Below are 21951 nucleotides of genomic sequence, written 5' to 3' on the forward strand. Positions count from 1 at the left end.
AAATTATACCTTCCAACAGAGAACGCAAACACAATTTCAGGTTCTAATCTCTCAGTAATCAAGCATTCTATTATTAATGTCCTCTTCCTTTTTCTGGGCTTAATTGCTCATTGTACTACATGTGGCATTGATTAGCAGTAGGAAGAGTATGTTCTGTTTTGTTGGCTTGTGAGAAAAGTGGCTATAAAAAGGCATTGAATCAGAGGGCAAGCTCTCTCCAGCTGTGATATGGTGAGTGGGGGGTCTGAGGAAGCAAAGCCAACCAACTTGTTTGGTTTGAAATAACAGCATAAAGTTCCATATTTGCCTGTGAAGCAACCATTCTTGATCAAATGGATCCCAGATCAACTGGGAGCTTTTAACAACAACGATTTGCATAGAACTTTACAGTTTACAACACACTTTTTTATAGGTATCATTTTGGTTAGTCTGAACCATAAATCTGTGTGTTAACCATTTTAACAAGATTTTGCATATGAAAAGTCTGATGCTTAGCAAGATTCATTGACTTTTGTCAGATCACACAACTAGTGTAGTGAAGATAGTGTTTGAACACAGACATTGCAATTTCTAATTTTGTCCTCTTTCCATTATATTACACAATCTTCCAGCAACTATGACTCAGTTGCATGTAATTCACCAAACACTGACTGGGCCAATACCATGTTCCATAAACCAAGCTATGCACTAAGAGAGAATAAAAAAAAAAAATCCTGGTAGAAGCAGACAACTCTAACAAGACATATGTTTGACTCTGATGTGTTGTATTACAGATACAAGATACTGAAGAATCAAGAAGGAGAAAGAAGGCATTCAGCAAGGAAAAATCTTCAAAGAGGAGGAAATATTTCAGTTGGCTTTTGACAGGTAAACCAATTCCGACAGTCCTAAAAAGGGGAAGGCAATGGAGACAACATTTAGTAGAGGGATAGGGTAAGAAAGAGTGTGTTGGGGAAAAGTGAGTTAACACAACTGATAAGATTGTAAAGTACGAGAGAGAATGGTTGAAACACAAAATTGGGCTCTGTGTGAAGGAATTTAACTACATTGTGGAAACAACGAAAACTTTGGATTTGTCCAGAAATCTCATTAACACAAGTGGTTTTCAAATTAACAGTTTTTTCTCTATCTAAGGAGAAGAGAGCCAGCAAATGCAAGTGCCAGTTATGGCAGGTAACTAGGAGTGGGACAGTGGGACGGGGCTTGGATGCCGCCCCTCTGACAGCAGTGTGCATTTGTACACAGTCTTAGCAGCAAGCGCACACTCACTTTGCCAAGTACCTAACCATTACTTCCTGTTCTGGATAGATTTCGTTTCCAAGATGTGGACCAGCGAGTCTCCATGAGTCCCTCCTGTTCCAAGGTTCTATTCTGTATTTCCATAATCTGGGTCGGCTTTTAGGAAGGCAAAGTTAATTCATCCACTTGGCTTCTGGGTGCAGAATAACTGCTTAGAGCCCACTGAGTTGCACTGGAGGAAGAAAGCCATGAGGCATATCTGTGTGTCTGCAAGGAAACCATCTGTCCCGACATGTCCCATTAATGACAGTTCCATTTGTATATGCACTACCTGAAGGACATGCCTTCCTGGGCCACCTGTGCTCCTCTCTCTTTCAATGACTTGCCTGGGAGATTGCAGAGGGCTTCCCATTTTCATGACTGGGGGCAGAAGTTCCAGCTAATGGAGAACAGCATCTTTTTCCAAACTCTCCTTACCAGTCTCCTGTTCCTATTCTCTTTGCTTCCCCCTGGCACAGGTGAGATCTGAAGCTCTGGTCTGCATGTCCCTACTTCAAATATCAGGTGTCACAGGGAAACCCAGAAGATGGCTGAGAGCTAGAAACCTACGGCTTCCAGGCTGCTGTAATTTTTCCCTCTGGTTAGGATAGACTCCGTAATTTCTGGTCTTTGCTAGTGGCTATTATTAATTACATGTTTGTTTATTTCCCCTGTGCATCTGGCACTCTCCGAAGTGTTGTGGGAGATCATAGACCATGGGAGAGCACACAATAGTGATTAAATATAGGTGCTCTGGATCAGGACTCTCTTTAAATGGTAACTCCCTGTGTGATTTTGGGAAGGATCCTCAACCTTGTTCTATCTCCATTTTCTCATCTGTAAAATGAAGTTGGTAAGACTGGTGCCTTTGCATTGGGTTCTCATAACTATTAAGTAAATTAAGATATAGGTAAATAGCTCAGAATAGTATTGGTCATAGAACAAAAAGCTTTATACGTTTTAGGCACTGTTTATCATTATTATTCTATAATTATATATTTGCATATATATGATATACATATACACACACATATACATATAATTATATGATATGTGCCTTCTTATAGAAGAACTGGTCATGAACACCAATAAGTGGAATAAAAGGTAGAATATGGCAAATGTTAATGTATATATTAAGTAAGTGAAGTAATGTGAGAATTAAGATAGTTTGGAAGGAAGGAAATCAGAAGAAGAGTTTACAAAGGAAGGTGTATCTGAATAACCGTTGGATGGATTTATGTTCTAGTCCCATTAATTTAAAAGTTCCGAGGACTCCTCATCTCCGATACCATGCTGTCTTGTAGCATTTTTCCCTTGGATCGTCAAATTTTTCGAACCATGTGACATTATTTGGGGACTCTGTTACTGTAGAAATCAGGCACCTTCTGAATCCACCAGATCATTCTTTTGTTACAGATGAAAATCAGAGTATTTTAATTATTTCTATTATAGGTGTTCTACTAAACCGTGAAGGCACCTTGAAGAGACCAGCATTTTTGTCTTTCTTTCTGACAGGTCACATATTTTCACATATATTTTTTTTAAAAAGTATTCATTATCTTTGCCATGCTTTTTACAAGTCCTTCACATTAGGGCCAGGGCAGTAATGCAAGGATTTCATCCAAACATACCATGTCTTCAGATTTTCATCACTGCTATGAAGGCTAAAAATTCAAATTGTGCCCGTGTTAGCTCTTACTAAATACATCATCATCCCTTCTCAGTCCACGGTCCACTTATTAATAAGCCTTAGGTCACAAAATTGTCTTCTTTTCCATCCTTCCTGATGCTGCTGGGTGCAGAGACCTCTGTTACCACTTACCTGAATAATTATAAGAATTTTCTAAATGGCCACCTAGTCCATTTTTCATACTGGTGTTATCTTTATAGTGATGATTATCTGACTCTCAAATCCTTTGGAAATTCTCTGTCTTCTAGATAGCTCCAGAACTGCTTAGCATGGTACCCAAGACTGCTTTCCACTACACCTTTTCTCACCAGCTACATCTCCTCCCCTGGCAGCCTACACACCCTGTGTTTCAACTACACATACAATCTCGTGTTTTCCAAAAGCACCATGATATTTAAAACCACGTTCATATAGAATATTCCTCCCTTATCTGCCTGGAAATTTCCTCTTCATCTTTTAATACACACCTCAACTATCGTTTCATCAATGTAAATTTTCTGAGATGCCACCAAGCATGTAGTTGCTATTTGCTCTGAGCTCATACAACACTTTAATATGTATTACCCTCTTGCAGTTAATATATTATGTTATTTTAATTTGCATGTCTTTAATTATGAGCAAGACCAGCATACTCCTTTTTCAAATTTTTATTTAAATTCTAGTTAGTTAACATATAGTGTAATATTGGTTTTAGGAGTAGAATTTAATGATTCATCACTTACATACAATACCCAGTGCTCATCCCAGCAAGTGCCCTCCTTAATCCCCATCGCTCATTTAGCCCATCCCCCCACCAACCTGCCCTCCAGCAGCCCTCAGTTTGTTCTCTACAGTTAAGAAGGACAAACATATTTATTTATTTATTTTTAAAGATTTTATTTATTTATTTGACAGAGAGAGACACAGCGAGAGAGAGAACACAAGCAGGGGGGAGTGGGAGAGGGAGAAGCAGGCTTCCTGCTGAGCGGGGAGCCCGATGTGGGGCTTGATCCCAGGACGCTGGGATCATGACCTGAGCCGAAGGCAGGCGCTTAACCACTAAGCCACCCAGGTGCCCCTCAGGTCACTTTTGAACAGAGCACTCTGACATATATAGTGGGATATATCCTAAGAAGAATAAAATGGCAAAGAAATCTTAAACCTCTCAAGACAGTTGTAGTATTAATATTAGTTTATGTAGGGATGCCTGGATGGTTAAGCGGCTGCCTTCGGCCCAGGTCATGATCCCAGGGTCCTGGGATCGAGCTCCACATTGGGCTCCTTGCTCAGCAGGGAACTTGCTTCTCCCTGTCTCTCCCTCTGCTTGTGCTCTCTCTGTCAAATAAATAAAACCTTTAAAAAAAATATTAGTTTATGTAATTTTGAACCTATTTTATTTGCACTGTATGGATAAAACAGGTAGTTATGTAAATATTAGTAGGAAACAAGAAGTTCAGTAGAAGACAGAAAACACCATATTGGATTGTGGTATTAAATCTGCACAGGTATCAACATGAAGCCATGACTTTAAAAATACACATGCATGGGGGCGCCTGGGTGGCTCAGTCGTTGGGCGTCTGCCTTCGGCTCAGGTCATGATCCCGGGATTCTGGGATCGAGCCCCGCATCGGGCTCCCCTGCTCTGTGGGGAGCCTGCTTCTCCTTCTCCCTCACTTGTGCTCTCTAGCGCTCTCTCTGTATCTCTCCAATAAATAAATAAAATCTTTAAAAATACACATGCATGTACAAACATAACTAGAAAAGTAGTATAATATATATACAAAACTTAATTATATCCACTAGAGGTAATGGCATCCCAGTAGCAAATGAATATCTCTAATGCTCAGATATTGTTTTCTTTTTTTTATTATTATTATGTTATGTTAATCACCATACATTACATCATCAGTTTTTGATGTAGTGTTCCATGATTCATTGTTTGCCTATAACACCCAGTGCTCCATGCAATACGTGCCCTCCTCAATACCCATCACCAGGCCAACCCATCCCCCCACCCCCCTCCTCTCTAGAACCCTCGGTTTGTTTCTCAGAGTCCATCATCTCTCATGGTTCGTCTCCCCCTCCTATTTCCCCCCTTCATTTTTCCCTCCCTGCTATCTTCTTTTTTTTTTTAACATATAATGTATTATTTGTTTCAGAGGTACAGGTCTGTGATTCAACAGTCTTACACAATTCACAGCGCTCACCATAGCATATACCCTCCCCAATGTCTATCACCCAGCCACCCCATCCCTCCCACCCCCCACCTCTCCAGCAACCCTCAGTTTGTTTCCTGAGTTTAAGAATTCCTCATATCAGTGAAGTCATATGATACACGTCGAAGGACAAGCATATTTAATATGTTCATTCATCATTCTATCTGCACCTCATATGTTCAAAATTTGTTTGTCAAGTGAATGTTGAATAAATGTACTTAGACCATCACATATTATCATTTAGAGACAATAGATAAAATAGCTTTGGTTCAAGATGTAAAATATGCCATATTTGGCAACTAGAATGGAACTACCATTTCTTCTGCTTTTTAAAAGATCACGTTATCAATAAAATACAAACACATTTTTGTTCTACTTGGCTTCACATTTTTTTTTTACATTTTTATTGTAAAAGAAAATGCAGATACATAAAGCCACACAAATAAATGCATATTTTAGTAAATTATTATAAGGTAAATACTCTTGTTCTCATGAACCAGGTCAAGAAATAGAACTTTGCCAACCATCTCAGAAGCCCCTCCATTGTCTCCTTGAATTTCCTCTCTTCCTCCAAAATTAACAACCACTATCTTACCTTTTTTAAAAAGATTTTATTTATTTATTTATTTGGGAGAGAGTGGGGGGAGGGGCAGGCAGAGAAGGAGAGAGAGAATTTCAAGCAGACTCCACACTGAATGTAGAGCCTAATGGGAGTCTCGATCTCTCAAGCCTGAGATCATGACCTGAGCCAAAATCAGGAGTCAGATGCTTAACCGACTGAGTCACCCAGGCACCCAGCCACTAATGTGCCTTTAATGGTGATCACTATTTTGTCTTTGTTTATAGTTATATTGTACTAGGGTACACTCTAAATACTATAATTTAATATTGTTCATTTTATCCGTATGTCAAAAGGGTTTTTCTTTCCTCTTTAAAATCTAGCAAATTAGTAGACTATGTCCTGGTGTTGGTTCTTCTGGGTTGATATTTTCAAGTTCATGGTATACTCTATCATGTTAAATATGGGAGAAAAGAGAGTTTTACTTGTCCCTTTCAAATCTGAATTCCTTTTATTTGTATTGCCTTATTGCACTGGATAAGACCTCAAATACGTTAAATAGAAGTGACAGCTGAATTCTTGTTTTGCTCTTATTCTTTAATAGGAAGTATCTGGCTTATCATTAAGAAGGATGGTTTTAGCTGTAGGTATTTTTAGGTACCCTATATCAGGTTGAGAAATATTTCTTCTATTCCTGTTTGGCTGAGAGTTTGCGTCAAGAGTGGATGTTGAAATGTATCAAATGGTTTTTTTTTAATTTATTTATTGAGATGATTACATAATTTTGGATCAGATGCTGGACATTGTGAATTTTTATGTTCTTGGATTTTGAGAGTGTCTAGATTTTGTTGTCTTACTGTAAAGAGAATTAAAATTTGTTTTGGCAGGCAGTTAATTTACTGAATGGTCAACTTCATCCTTTCAAAACTCGATTTTAAGCTTTGCTAAGGTGGTTCTTCATAGAGCTAATTTATTTTAACTTCTAAGGTGTAATAAGATGTGATTTTCCCAGGGTCCATAACGAATGACACTAGCATTCAGCATAGCTTTCTAGTTTGGTAGGTTGGAAGTTGAACATCTCCCAGCCCTGTGTTAGCTCAGCTTACTGGTCTCGTGAGTCTAACCGTAAACAAACTAAGCTGAGTATTGAAACAAAGACTCCAGGGAATCCCTGTGGTAGTTTCTGGAGCTTTTTATTCTGCATGTTCTCGCTTCTTTCATACTCTGCCCTGAAAATCATATCCACACCTCAGTTTTCACTGAAATCTGATTCTTTGGTTACTCAGCTCAGCATAACCGGTCTTATCTGCTTGGGTTGCTTCTCCATGTGTCATATGTAGTTATCAATTCTGTACAGACCTTTTGACTGTATTCTCCTGTAAAAGCACTCCTCCAGCTTCTAGAAATGGACTCCTCTGAGTCATCCTCACACCTATTTCCTGGTGCAGGCTTTATCAGGCCTTCTAAGTGGTCTTTTCACTTCTAGTCTAGGTACCCTCAAATTAATTCTCCACATGAGTAATTGATCTAAAATACAAATACAGGGGCACCTGGGTGGCTCAGTCAGTTAAGCATCTGCCTTCAGCTCAGGTCATCATCTTAGGGTCCTGGGATTGAGTCCTACGTTGGGCTCTCTGCTCAGCAGGGAGTCTGCTTCTCTCTCTCCTTCTGTGCTCTCTCTCAAATAAATAAATAAAGTCTTTAAAAAAATACAAATACAAATCTAACCATTTTATGGTTCTCTATAAAAATCCTTCAAGTGCTCCTTATTGCCTTAATAATAGAGTATGTTATAGGCTAAAAAGCCTCCTACCTCTCAGCTTCTCCTACTTCTTAGCACTTTCAGCCTTGCATTTTCTACTGGGAAGTGCTGGGGCTCCTTCTCAGTTTCCTGTGCACAGCATGCTTTTTCACACTTTGTGCATTTCTCAAGCTTTTTCTTCTGCCTGCTGTGCCCCAGTCCCTCCTCTTTACCTGGCCAACATACTTTACAATTCAGCACAGACATGATCCATTCTCTGGACACCCAGCCCAGGCAAATGATTTTCCTCAGTGTTACCACCATACCCAATGATTACCTCTATGTCTACAATCAGGACATTGTTTTCTACAGTAATTGTTACTTGGCAGTATTTTTCCTCTGGATTGTGTAATCTTGCCAAGAGCTACTTTGTAAATGTATAGCCTATTACAGTGTCAGATCCGTACTATGTTCTCAGTAGTGGTTATGAAACTGCACTATGAGAAACTATGTCTTTGTGTGTATCATGAGACATAAATATGTCTATGAACATTAGAAATGTAAGAAGACTAAGGTTCATTAAGTATAACCCTCTTATTTTACAAATGGGGAATTTGAGGTATGCAATAAATCCTGGACTGGAACCAGAATATCCTGGTTCTTAGTCTGGTAATATTTCTAGGAATATCATTCTGGGTATGATAGGAAGTTATAAAAATATTTTCCTCTTACATTATTTACTTTAAAATGTTATGCCCTCACAGTAAACGTCAAAGTGATAATCGGATATGATTTGTGCATCCCTTAAATTACATTCCCTTGTATTTGTGACATTCTATTTTATTCTATATTTTTAAACTCTCCAAATTATAATTTCATCCTGAAAGTATTGCCTTGATCTTTGACCAAGCCAATAAGGTGTTGGCTTTTCTTAAGATACTGTACTGTTTGGCAAAGTGGGATGGCTTTTGTATCCTGCACCTCTTACAAGTATTGAAGAGACTGCTTGCCAGACAACATATTTATGCTGTTTTTCCAGGAAAGACACTGAGTTTCAACAGGAATGTTTTCATTTATCCTTTTGGAGAAATCAACCATCATCAAAGGTTGATCTAGGTTAGAAGTTAGGGTTGAGAGTATCTAGTCAAAGAAAACAGAATCCTAAGAAAATAAACACATAAATAAAATTTTCTTTATACTGAGCATGGTAAGTGTAGAATTTCAGCTTTGACTTGACTGTTATGAAACTGTAGTTAAAAGCACTATTGAAAGGTTTCTGAAAATCCATCTGAGAAAATGGTACTTCTAAACAAGTCTAAGCTCTTCTGAGCTCTGTGCTATAGCAGATCAGCTGTTAACGAAGCAATATATCCACGCTTTATTAACTTAACTCCTGGGAAAAAAAGCACTCCAATGAGTTATGGCTCAACATTTTATCCTCTAGTTTTATTGAGGCTTTGATGTCAGAAATGGGTGTAGAAAAGAGTCTTCTACCAAATGGCTGTGGCACTGTCTATCTTTGTATCTAGAAGCTCACAGTACTTTGCAGAACATGAACTGGGTGGGGAGGGGAATATATATACTTCTGTGGTAAACTGATAGGTGATGTTTTCAACTCTTTTATTTATTTATTTATTTATTTTTTATTTGAGAGAGAGAGAGAGAATGAGAGAGAGCACATGAGAGGGAGGAGAGTCAGAGGGAGAAACAGACTCACTGCCAAGCAGGGAGCCCAATGCGGGACTCGATCCAGGGACTCCAGGATCATGACCTGAGCGGAAGGCAGTCGCCTAACCAACTGAGCCACCCAGGCGCCCGATAGGTGATGTTTTCAAACTAAAGTTAATTCAAATAATATTTACATCTTCTTGTTTTGGAGTCACTGGTTTCAAGCGCTAGAAACCAAATCCGACTCCCTAAGCAAATGATACAGACTGGGAGGTTATGGTGAGCATGCCCAGACTATATCAGAGGCAGAAACCAGTGCCTATTGGGAGGGTTGGAAGCAAAACAACAGCAGTCAACAAGTCTGATCAGGACACTGACTGTTGGAGAAATACATTCTAATATTTGGTTTGGATTTGGGACATGCACGCAGAATTCAGACTTCCAGGAGAGAATGTTTCATTGGCTGACTTTTAGCCCTAGACCTGTCCCCAGAGTCCAGGGCAGGAAGAAGAAGAAGCATTTGGCCCTCAGGCTTACATAATGAAATGTTGGCACATAGATTCACCTTCCACTGAGATACCAATGAGAAGGGAGGGGTGATTCTGGGGAACTATTGAGAAGGAGAAGTAGGTATTGAGCTGTCAAAATATGACAAGTGCTGTCTTCTACTTTCTGGCAAGAGAAAAAAAGAAAATATTCTTTGTCTCATAAAGCTTATAGTCCTATAGGAATTATAAACAAACAAACAAACAAACAAACAAAGTTTGAGGGGAAAAGGTCTCAAATGAATTGAGAGAAGTCCTGGGTGCAGAAGAAGCGGTCCTAATGCTGTCCGTGAGAACTGTGTTGTGTATCTTCCATCCTGGCTTTCAGGAGGCTGAAGAAACCCTATGTCAGCTGTCCTGTTTGTTCCTGCTGCTTCCCTCTACTGTCCTCATCTCTTTCCCCTTCCTCATTTGCTACATTAACTACCCTTCATTTGTGTGCACCCAATGCCGATTCACATGCCTCAGGGTAGAAACAAAAATTAAAGATGTCATTGATTGAACACACCCACTACTCACCAGGCCTGGAGATGTGGTAGAATTCTAAGGCAAATGTTCTTATTCAGAACTTATATATGAGAAAAGACTTAGGATGTTGAGTGAGTTGTTCAGCGCCAGTGAATGTCAAAGGCTGGATTCTAATATATTTATATGAATCCAAAAAACCAGATTCTTAAGAGGGAGAACCACATGTTATGGAATAATAGATACGTAAATCCGTAGTAAATATTTTCTGACACTTACTACAGAACTAGGACAATCACAAAAGAATGACAGTAAAGGATCCAAGTAAAGAATAAATGTGTTCAAGGTTATGGTAACACAATTGTGTCTTCTGAGACATTTCTCCAGGAACTATGATGGGGATTTAAGAGACCGGACAAGAATTGAGAAGACAGGGGGACCCCAGTGCCAACATCACTGTTTTTCATCTCACCTTTGTGGCCACAGAGAAGTCACCTAAAATCACTTGAACAATTGGTTCTCAGCTACAACGTAAAATAATAATATCTCTCTCACAGAGGTGGTTGTAAAACTTAAAGACAATACATGTGAAATTATTTTATTAACTTTGGGTGTTTCAGAAATGCGCTTGTGTTTACGTCTTAATGATGCTACAGGGAGTACTAATGTGTATGATAAATCTTCCAAGTGTTTCTTCCTGTTTTTCACAGTTTAGAACTGTGATTGTTTAGTTCAGTGACTTAGCAAAAAGAAAATAATTCTCCTTGAAATATAAGAATCATTTCACAGCTCCACTTTGGTGCAACTGGGGTTTTCTCTCCAGGCTGTGAAGTTTTGCACCATTTCTTCTGTAATTCACTGCTGACTTGGACAGCAGGCCAATTTTTCAGTGGGAGTTAACAAGTGCCTCTCCCAGAGAAGCATTTACTGGAAGGGGAATCACGTCTCTCACATTTACTCTCCCTGGTAAACTTTTCAGTTAGCTTTGTCTCAACATTTGTGGAGGGTTCTGGGTGCTCTGGGACTATTTCCATTCGCACTTTTGGAAAGATGATTTAAATGCTCTATTTTCAAAAACTACGGTTACTGTGGGATTTCTCTGCAGGGACAGAACCTCAGTGAGAAAGAGTTCTGTGATTCATGTGCTTGCACAGTGGATTCGTGGAGCTGAGGCTATAAACCATCTTGAGAAGGAACAGAAGGATTTCTGTTCACCAAGAAATCTGGCCTCAGTGAGAATCGAGAATCAAGAATCACGCTCGCTCTGTCTCTCTCTCTGTGTCTGTCTTTGTCTCTCAGTATGTCTTCTTCCCTCCCTCCTTGCATCTTTTTCTCCCTTCCTTCCTCTTAATAGTTAGATACAAATATGTTCATTTTGAGACATGTCCAAATTCATTCAGGTTTCCCAGCTTTTCCTGGAGCCTCCAATCTCAGCGTATCTCCAGTAGTCATTTGTCCTCAGTCCTATATAGAGAGGTACTAAAACAGAAAACCAAGTACCTCAACACTTGCCAGAGATTAAAATTATGTACTCGCTGCTGAGACTCACCCCAGCAGGAAATTGGGTTGGATGGTGGCTCTTAGAACAATGAAAGAGAAAGTTTTGGTGAATACTGTGTGGGCTCAGTCCCAGATCCAGCACTTATTAGCTATTTCACGTTGATTGAGATAGTTAATTTCTGTGAGCCTCAATTTATTTTATTTTATTTATTTTTTTAAAGATTGTATTTATTTATTTGACAGAGAGAGAGACAGTGAGAGAGGGAACACAGCAAGGGGAGTGGGAGAGGGAGAAGCAGGCTTCCTGCTGAGCAGGGAGCCCGATGCGGGGCTCGATCCCAGGACCCTGGGACCATGACCTGAGCTGAAGGCAGATGCTTAACAACTGAGCCACCCAAGTGCCCCATCAATTTTTTTAATCTTTAAATGGGAGGAAGTAATAATTGCCGGGGATTTTGTAAACGTAAAACAATGGACGGTGAATTGGATAGTTAATAGACAAATAGACGAGGAATGAGTGTTTGGAGTTAACTTCCTGAACTAGTCAGCACTGCTGCCCCTATATCTATCCAGAGATGGAATTACCTTTTCACAGAATGCTTTTTGTGACCTTTTCTGCTTCACACCTTGTTGAAGTGTTGACAATGAATTCTCCAACCCTGGTATGAACAGTCACAGTCAATAGCTGGCTATTTTTCCTCAGCTCCCAGAAGCCTTTCATGAATGTGTGGAAAAATAAGGGTTCTTTCTTGATTCTTGTGGGCACATGTCAACAGATCGGACCATACTGTTTGTGTCTCTTTGTTGAATTTCAACACCACATGGACAGAGCAGTCAGATCACATATTAATGGTGCAAATTGTACCAAGGATCTGATGTTCTTAATAAAAGGGTACAATCTCTTGGCAGTCCCTTTGAATCTCCCCTACATGACTCTTGCTCAGATAATTTCTTCTACCTTAAAGGCAGTTCTACAAATATTAGATAATTAACAAGTGAAATGTAGAAATAATAATACTGTGGAAGGGGAAGCATTTTTCCTTCCCTCCTTTCTTCCTTTCTTCCTTCCTCTCACCCTCCCTCCCTCCCTTATTCTTTCCTTTACTTCCTCTGTCCCTCCCTTTTTCCTTCCCTCCTGCCCTTGCCTCTTCCTTCCTTCATCTACAGAAGTTGCTAAAAATCCAGTCAGAGCTTTAGGCCATTTCATGGAAGTAAAGGAGGAAAAAATGAAGTTTGGCCCACCAAAAGGAAGATGTTGCTTAAGTACCTTAGGCTTTCAGGTGGGACTCTTGATGGAGTTAAGATGCAGGGAGTTAGGAATTTAGGAGTGAGAATGAGCTATAAGTAAACTAGCCCCCACAAAAATTAAAGCCCAACTTTAAAGCTCATTTGCTGATTAGATTAAGGTGATCTACTCCTAGCCTGTGAGAAGCAAGAGTAAATCCTTTCTAGAGAACAATAATATCATTGAAAGCTTTAAATTACTTCTATATGTTTCATGCATAATGTCCAGTGTATAATAAAAAAATTAATTGGGCATGCAGAAGGATAAGAATTTATCACAAATCAAGGGGAAAAACAGGTAATGGTCAACAGACAACAGATATTACAGATATTCGACCTATCAGGAAATAAATTTAATAACATTTAAATATATGTTAGTATGTTCAAAAACTGGGGTGCCTGGGTGGCTCAGTCAGTTAAGCATCTGCCTTTGGCTTGGTCATGATCCCAGGGTCCTGGGATGGAGCCCTGCATCAGGCTCCTTGCACAGCGGGGAGTCTGCTTCTCCTTCTCCCTCTGATTGCAGGTATCCCTACTTGTACTCTCTCTCTGTCAAATAAATAAATAAAATCTAAAAAAATATATGTTCAAAAACTAATGATAAATGGAGAATTTCAGCAGCTCACTAGAAAATATAAGAAATTAAATGTAAAGTACAATATTTGAAGTGTTTGATAGAAAAAAAATTAACAGCACCATAGGTAAACTGAAGCAGAATTCAAAGCAATAAACATCAAGTTGAATACAATAAAAACTCTTGAAAAATAAAGACAGAAAAGCTTAAAAGCAACAAAAGGTGGGTGTGTATGTGTGTGGGGTGTCATCCTCAAAGGAACAACATTAAGGTTTATAACTAACTTCACAGTAGAAATAATAAAAACCGAAGTCAATGTAAGGAATCTTCAAAGTGCTGAAAGAAAATAGTTGCTAATCTAGAATTGTATGGCCTTCAAAAAGGAAGCAGAATAAAAACTTTTTAGCCAGAGGCATGCAGGGGAATCATCACCAGCAGGCACATGCTGGAGGAAGTATTTTCTAGGAAATAGTAAAAGTTCTAGTTTAAATGAAATCTTAATAACTAAAGATGTATATTATAGTTTCTAGAGTTATCACTAAGAAAAAAGAGTAAAGATCACTCAACTATCAAATCAATAGAGATGGGAATGGAAAAATTAAAATAGTCCCTTCAAAAGAAGATATAAAGGAGAAAAAGGGAGTATAAAGAATATCATACAAAATATGGAATACTATATATAAAGCACATTATAATATATAAGGAATAAAAAGGAAAAGTTAGATCATAGATATAAATCCAGTATTCCTGTATTATAGTAAATGTAAATAGACTAAATATTTCAGTTAAAAGTTCAGGGCTAAAAGATTGAATTTCAAAGACTAGAACCTGCTATTGCCGCTTACATGAAACACAGTTTAAATGAAAGGATACAAAAAAAAAGAACAGAAAGTAAAAGGATGGAAAAAATAAATCATTCAAATATTAACCAAAATCAGTCTATCATAACTACACTATTACCAGACAAATTACACTTTCATGCAAGAAGCACTGAAGATAAAGAAAGATGTTTCATGTTAATAAAAGGACCAATCCACCAGGAAATATAAACCTTAAAAATGTGTGTGCAAATGGTAACATGGCCTAAAATATGAACAAAATTAAATTTGACAGAACTAGAAGAAAAAATAGTCTCAAAAATAATAATAAAATTTTTTTAGAAAAGTTTATTTCTTTATTTAAGAGAGAGAGAGAGCACAAGTAGGGGAAGAGGGGCAGAGGGAGAAGCAGACTTCCTGCTGAGCAGAGATCTTGATGTGGAGCTTGATCCCAGGACCCTGAGATTATGACCTGAGCCGAAGGCAGAAGCTTAACTGACTGAGCCACCCAGGTGTCCCTCAAAAATAATAGTAAATTTCAGTGACATACTGTGGTAAAACTTGAAAATGCCAAAACCAAAGAGAACACATATTTTAAGAAGCCAGAACATAAAAATAGATCACCTATAGAATATCAATTAAACTGACACATGGCTAATTAATCAAGAATAACAGTGGAAACCAGAAAATAGAGGAATAATACTTTCAAAGAACTGAGAGAAAATAATTGCCAGCCTAGGATTCTATATCCAACAAATAATCTAAAATAAAGACATCATTAGATAAGGAAAAGCAAGAGAGTGCCTCACCAGAGAATTTCATAAAAAGAATTTCTAGAGGATGTACCTTGGAAGTAGAAAAAATATTCCAAAAGGAAGTTCTGAGATACAAAGGAGTATGAGCAAAGAAATTGGTAAATAGGTAGGTTAGCTTATTGAATGTTGTCATTTTAAATAATGATAACGACATTAATATTAGTATATAATAATATTAGCTACACTGAGGCCTGTGGGTCTTGCAGTCGGTTAAGCATCCAATGCTTGGTTTCAGCTCATGCCGTAATCTCAGGGTTATGAGATCAAGCCCTGCATCCAGCTCTGCACTCAGCACGGAGTCTGCCTGAAATTCTCTCTCCCTCTCCCTCTGCCCTTCCCCACCAAGCACTCTCTCTCAAATAAATAAATAAATCTTTAAATATAATAATAATAGCCACACCATAGAGATAAAAAAGTAGAATTTAAAATCTTGGGAGAGTGCAGTGAAGTCCTGATATTTTTATATTATTCAGCATCAGGGGGAGATATAAGATCTTCATTAACTTCAGGCTTTTAAAAATATGCGTGATAAAATCATGGTGACTACATAAATTCTAAATTGGAGGGGGTAGGATGAAAGAAACAACAAACAAATAAAAATAATTTTTAAAATGCAGAAAAGGAGACAAATGAGATAAAATCAGCAAGGGGACAAAATTGGCAGAGCAAGATTTTGAAATAAGTCTAAATATACTGATCACCATAAATTCAAATGGGTTAAGCTGGCAACTTAAAACAAATTGCCGGGTTAGATTTAAAACATAAAACAGGGGTACCTGGGTGGCTCAGTCATTAAGCATCTACCTTCAGCTCAGATCATGATCCCAGGGTCCTGGGATCAAGCACCACATTGGGCTCCCTGCTTAGCGGGAAGCCGGCTTCTCCCTCTCCCCCTCCCCCTGCTTGTATTCCTGCTCTCGCTATCTCTCTCTGTCAATAAATAAATAAAATCTTTGAAAAATAAATAAATAAATAAATAAATAAATAAATAAATAAATAAAACAGAAACCAATGTAGGTATACACTGTTTTAAGAGACACACATCAGATTCTTCTGCGGGCAGGCTACTAACCTGGGTTCCTTTAGTTCACTTGGAGAAAACTCGCTCAGTGCAGGGGAACCCACTGGTGGAATAAGCTACAGTGAAGAAAATGGAAAAGGGAAAAAATCCTCAAGGAGCTTCCTTTTGCAGAGATGTGCACCTAGCTGGCCTTCTGAGCTCACTGAAAACAATTTCCACCACCGTGGTCTCACACAGCTCATCAATTGCACCCTGTCCCTAATAGCCAGACTTCATAAAATGCCCCAAGGGAGCCTTTAATTTTTTCAAATATCTAAACTCAGACCCCCCCCTGGTATCCTCCTGGCAAAACGGAGTCAGTTAATAGGAGAATGTGTCCATGGCTTTCAAAATGTGCTTCTAGTTTACCAGTTGTTCCATGTCCATAGGCATATTCGAAAGTGAGTCCTTTGTGAGTGATTCCGTGGTATGTGGGCCATATATGGGGCAGGGAATGAGGGGGCTGTCTCTCAGGTGTGCCAAAAAGGTTTAAACTGCATGAGGAAAAGGAGAATTCTAATTTTTTTTTTTAAGTGATGAAACCACTCTCTACTAGGTGATAAAATAGAAAGGTACTCATCCATGAAATAGAAATAGCTAAAGTCTGCTGCTTCTGACATTTCATTTCTGTTTCTGGAGATAAATGTTCATTACCACAAAATCACCAACAAGGAGGTGGGCCTGGCATTTTAAGATTTGGAGAGTAACTTAATGTTGTCACAGATACCTCAAGTGAGACACACGTTTTTCTGCACACTTCTTCCTCAGGCCAGAATCTACCCCTGCCCTTCAGTGGGTGGAAAAAACAGAACAGAAACTAGTAATTCAGTATCTTTACCTCCCCAGAAATGTATTTTCTTCCTCCTGACAGAATCTACCTTCTAGCTTCCAAATGTAGAAGTCAATGAGGAAATAATCTTAGAATTTCTTAGAAATTGTAGAGAGTCAGGCTGATGGATTTAGTATTAGGGTATGCCCAAAGTCAAATCCTCATAACCAACTCTAACCTAGATTACTGCAGGCTCTATGTGGTCCTGGCCACAAGGCTCTCCCTCCCCAGCCTTCCCTAATCCCCACACCATATTCAACCAAAATCGTCTATTAGCTGAGCCTCAAATCTAATACATAACACAAAGTCCATATCTTCTACTCAGTCGTTGACCATGATCATAAACCTGGCAACTGGGCTGCTATCTTATTTAATACCTACTTTGTACTGGTTTTCCTGGGCCCAGGGGTTTTTCTTGATTAACTTGGCCTCAGAGAATAGCTTATACTATACCCCCATTATCCTTGTCAGCTCTTCCCCAAACCAGGAATTGAATGCTATTTGAATTGGCTTGGAATTGATTCAGAGGGGATCCTGCTGCCTGTAGACAGATCTAGCTTTTGCCCTGTGTCCAGCTTTCACTGCAAGTAGGTTTCTCTCATTTCTCCAGGCGACTTCTGAGTTTGACTGTTAATGCTCAATCCACCAGCAACATCTGGAGACACTGAGTCCAGGTGAGGTTTAGCAGTTATTACTCCACATAGGACCGGACGTGTATCCCCTCTACCACCAAAATCGGGGGGCAATTCTCAACAAAATCCCAGATCCTCGGCCTCTCTTCTCTCTTCCACTGCAGTTAGCTGATTAGTGATCCCTAGATATAAAACTCAGAGTAGATATCCCTATCCCGACTTCATAGGGTTTAAATGAGTTTTACTTCTATTTATTTTATTGATTATTTTTATTGATGTCAAGCCAATAATTGATTAAATTTTCAACCGAAGTTTTATCTACTTTGGTCATAATGAGATTTTGATTATGAAAAATGCATGTAAAACCTACTGATTTTCAGGTAAATATTTACTGAATATCATGTTGGCATTATAAGAGAGGCTATGTCCTTGGCCTAAATTTTGCTCCTAGTTACATTAGACACTACTGAGATACCTTTAACTTTTACTTCACGGGAAATTCCCAAAAATGTATTTCACGCAGGCAGGAATGATTTTATGCAGCTTGGTTTCTCTAAACAAAGTGGGATATCATTATAAACTTTGTGCTCCAATGATTTTAAGACTGAATAGGGAACAGAGTTTTGACGTAAACAGAAAGGAAATTGATTTTGCCCAAGATCTCTGCAATATGGTTACTAGGAATAAATTAAACACCTAAGGAAATGTGTTCCCAGCCTCCATCTGCTTCTCCTCATTAGGAGTAGTGTCAGAATTACGCAGAGGATTTTCAGAGGGGAAGCTGCAAGCTCAGCTCACATTCCCCTCATATCCACTCCCTGCCCAGCATCTCAGGTGCTGAGGAAAGGCAGGGGGAGCAAGACAAAGCCCTGGAGGTATTAGAGAGCTTTGCTTTCAGCACGGACTCTTGGTGCTTCTCTCTTTTGCTGCAGCCACCCATCCTGCCCACTCTCCTGTGAGGGCTGCCCCTCCTGAGCCTGGGCATTTGTGTTTTCCCCTAAGGCAAGCACACAGTTAATGCATATTCCATGGAAGGCTTTCCTGGTAATGACTGAGGAGAGAACAAGCAAACAAAAGAAAGAAAGAAAGAAAGAAAGAAAGAAAGAAAGAAAGAAAGAAAGAAAGAAAGAAGGAAAGAAAGGAGAGAGAAGGAGGGAGGAAGGAAGATAAGAAAAATAAAATAAACTTACGATATCCTGATGTCTTTAAAATATTCAGTATTATACATTGGTTATTGCTGATGCATATACATATACATATATATATATATATATATATTTTTAATCCTGAAAACCAGCTAAAGATTCTTAAATATAGTATGTTGTAGAATTTTGAATTTCCCTGTATCTGGCAAATAACAGCATTTTTGTCTCTTCCCAACCTTTAGTCCCTTTTCTTTCTTTCACACTCTAGGTAGTTATAACCTCTCAAACTGTGCTGAATAGCTGCAGTGAAGGTGGACATGTAGTTTCCATAGCTTTAATGGAAATGCTTCTAAAGTTTTTCCATCAAGTATAATTTTTGTGTGCATTTTTGCCACAGAGCCTTTATCTGGTAATAGAAATATCTAGTTTTGTTCAAATGAAAGCATTTTTAAAAAACAAATTCTTCTTTCTTTCTTTGTAGAGAGCATGAGCGGGGGAGGGGAGGCAGAGGGAGAGGGAGAGAATCCTAAGCAGGTTACATGCCCAGCATGGAGTGGATCCCGACACAGGGCTTGATCCCACAACCCCGAGATCACAACCTGAGCTGAAATTAAGAGTCGGACACAACCAACTGAGCCACCCAGGTGCCTCCTAGAATATAAATTATTTCTTAAATAATTTTCCCATTTATTGAAATAAGCAATTCTTTTGTTCTTTAATTCTGATACTGGATAATCTTTGCATTTCTGTGGTACATTTGATCTTTCTGTCAACATATACACATTTTACATTTATATACTTACAAATGATTGGCTGATAATTTTCCTTCTTCCTATTACCTTATCAGGTGTTGATAGAAAGTTTATATAAGACACTTATCTAGTCTCAGGCTGAGAAAAAGTATATAAGTGAGAAGTTATTCCGTGAAGATTCAATAAAATTACCTCATAAAACAGGCCTCATTGCTTTTAAGTGAGAGATATTTTTCTATTGTTTCAGTTTATTCAGTATTTACAGGCCAGTCTGTATTGTCTACTTTTTAGGTCATCTCTGAGAACTTAAAATGTTCAACGAAATTGTTCATTTTATCACTTATTCTTTTATAATTTTAAGTCTCAAATTTATAACTTTATATACTTCTTTTTAATTATTAATATTAATTATTGCTACTTTCTCTTTTTCTAAATCAATTTTGACACACCTTTGTTTCCTTTTTAAGACCTAGCATTTTCTGTTTCATAAATCATTTTTATATTTTCTGTTAACTTTCTGCTTTTATCTTTATTAATGTCTGTCTTCTATTTCCTATTTATCTTGCTGCTTTTGTTTTTCTTTTACCTCATTTCTGTATTCTTTAGGAATGATTTTTTTATTTTTTTGCAACTATTGATTTAGAAATTATTCATTCATTGGTGTACTTCCATCACGTGATTTATATGCTTTAAGGTTTCAACATCAGCTGTAAGCAGTCTACAATTAATTAATAGTTCTAATTTTTCCCCATAAATATAAGGAACTTAGGTTACCCACCTCTGTTATACAAACAACAAACGGTGCTCACAAACCAGCGACCCATGTGCAAAAGCATGAATTTTTCCCCTAATTCATCCATATACAAAAATTAACTCAAAATGGACCAGAGACTTAAATTTAAGAGCTAAAACAGTAGATTTCCTAAGATAAAATACAGGAGTAAATCTTGATGACTTATGGTTAGGCAATAGTTTCTTAGATAAAGACACTCAAATCATAAGAGAGAGAAGAAAAATACATAAATTGGACATTACCAAAATTGAAAACTTTTGTCTTTCAAAGACATAAGAAAATGAAAAGATAACCCACAGAATGGGAGAAAATATTTGCTAGTCATATGTTTGACAAGGGGCTTATAAACAAACATTTAAAAACTCTTATAAGTTAACAATAAAAAGGCAACCCAATGCAAATATGGGCAAATGATTTGAATAGACATTTCTCCAAAGAAGATAAGCTCAACATTATTATTCTTTATTCATTATCCATCATGTAAAGGGAAATCAAACCATAATAGAGTATCACTTCACACTCACTAGGTTGGCTATAATAAAAAAATATATATAAGAGCTATGATGTGGAAAAATTGGAACCCTTATCCATTGCTAATGGGAATGTGAGATGATTCTTTGGAAAAGCATTAGGTTGCTCCTCAAAATGTTAAACATAGAATGACCATATGACCTGTCAATTCCACTCCTAAATATATACCCAAGAGAATGGAAAACATACATCCACACAAAAACTTGTTCATGAATTTTCACAGCAGTATTATTCATAATAGCCAAAGAGTGGAAACAACCCAAATGACCATTCATTTATGAAATGATAAATGAAATGTATCAATACAATGGAATACAATTTAACAATAAAAAATGAAGTACTGATACATGCTACAATATGGATGAATCTTGTAAACATAATATTGAGTGGAAGAAGGCAGTTACAAAAGACCACACATTGTATAATTCTACTTACATAAAATGTTCAGAATGGACAAGCCATAGAGATGGAAAGTAGAATAGTGGTTGTCTGGGGCTGTTGGTGGGGGGGGGTATCAGGAATGAGAAACTGTTATTAATGGGTGTGAGTTTCTTTTGGGGGTGATTAAAATGAGATCACGGTGATGGATGCATAACTCTGTGAAGACACTAAAAAAACCCTGAACTATATACTTTAAATGAGTGACTTTTGTGAAATGTGAACTATATATCAATAATTAGCTATTTTAAAAGAGAATTTCTTGGGGCGCCTGGGTGGCTCAGTCGCTTAAGCGTCTGACTCTTGGTTTTGGCTCAGGTCATGATCTCAGGGTCCTGAGACTGAGCCCCTGCCTCTGGCTCTGCACTCAGCAGGGAGTCTGCTTGAGATTCTCTCCCTCTGCCCCTCTCCCTCTCAAATAAATAAATAAATATTTTTTTAAAAAAAGAGTTTCTTTAGGATATTGGTGGCCATTATGTCTCACAGGCGGCAGCTGTCTTGAAGCTCATCAGGGAGGTACAGTGCTTCTCCCTGAGAAACTACCTAAAGCATGTCTTGGTTTCCTAGTGGCCAGTAGGACTGAATGTCTTTGTTTTTCTGGAAGGTCTATTTGAGAGCGGTAACTTCAGATTTCTGACA

The sequence above is a fragment of the Leptonychotes weddellii genome, chromosome 10 (genome assembly GCF_054177405.1).
Source record: "Leptonychotes weddellii isolate Sample4059 chromosome 10, ASM5417740v2, whole genome shotgun sequence".
Lineage (NCBI taxonomy): Eukaryota > Metazoa > Chordata > Mammalia > Carnivora > Phocidae > Leptonychotes > Leptonychotes weddellii.